This window comes from Pteropus vampyrus, unplaced genomic scaffold (genome assembly GCF_000151845.1).
Source record: "Pteropus vampyrus isolate Shadow unplaced genomic scaffold, Pvam_2.0 Scaffold6777, whole genome shotgun sequence".
Taxonomy (NCBI): Eukaryota; Metazoa; Chordata; class Mammalia; order Chiroptera; family Pteropodidae; genus Pteropus; species Pteropus vampyrus.
Window position 1 is genome coordinate 1,274 of NW_011895558.1, and position 779 is coordinate 2,052.

The following is a 779-nucleotide window of genomic DNA, read 5'->3' on the forward strand; positions in this document are numbered from 1 at the left end:
TAAATGCGAAAATATATTTGCAAGCAACATCTCTGATAAGGGCCTAATATCCAAAATATACAAAGAACTCATATAACTCGATAACGACAAAAAAACCCAAACGATCCAATCAAAACATGGGCAGAGGACCTGAACTGACACTTCTCCCTAGAGGATATACAAATGACCAACAAATATTTGAAAAGATGCTCAACATTGCTAGCTATTAGGGAAATGCAAATCAAAACCACAATGATACCATCTCATACCTGTTAGAATAGCTATAACCAACAGGACAAGTAATAACAAATGTTGAAGAGGATGCAGAGAAAAAGGAACCCTCATACACTGCTCGTGAGACTGAAAATTGGTACAGCCACTATGGAAATCAGTATGGAGGTTCCTCAAAAAACTAAGCATTGATCTACCATATGATCCAGCAATCCCTCTAGTGGGTATTTACCCCAAAGACTCAAAAATCCATATCTAAAAAGATATTTACACACCGATGTTCATAGCAGCATATTCACAGTGGCCAGGACATGGAAGCAACCGAAGTGTCCTACGATAGATAATTAGTTAAAGAAGCTATGGTAAATATTTACAATGGAATACTACTCAGCCATAAGAAGAGATGAAAAACTGCCATTTGTGACAACATCGAGATAATCATGCTAAGTGAAATAAGCCAGATGGAAAAAGTTGAAAATCATATGATATCACTTATATGCGGGATATAAACCTAAAAGCAACAAATGAGCAGGACAGAGACTCATGGACATGGACAATAGACCAGTGGT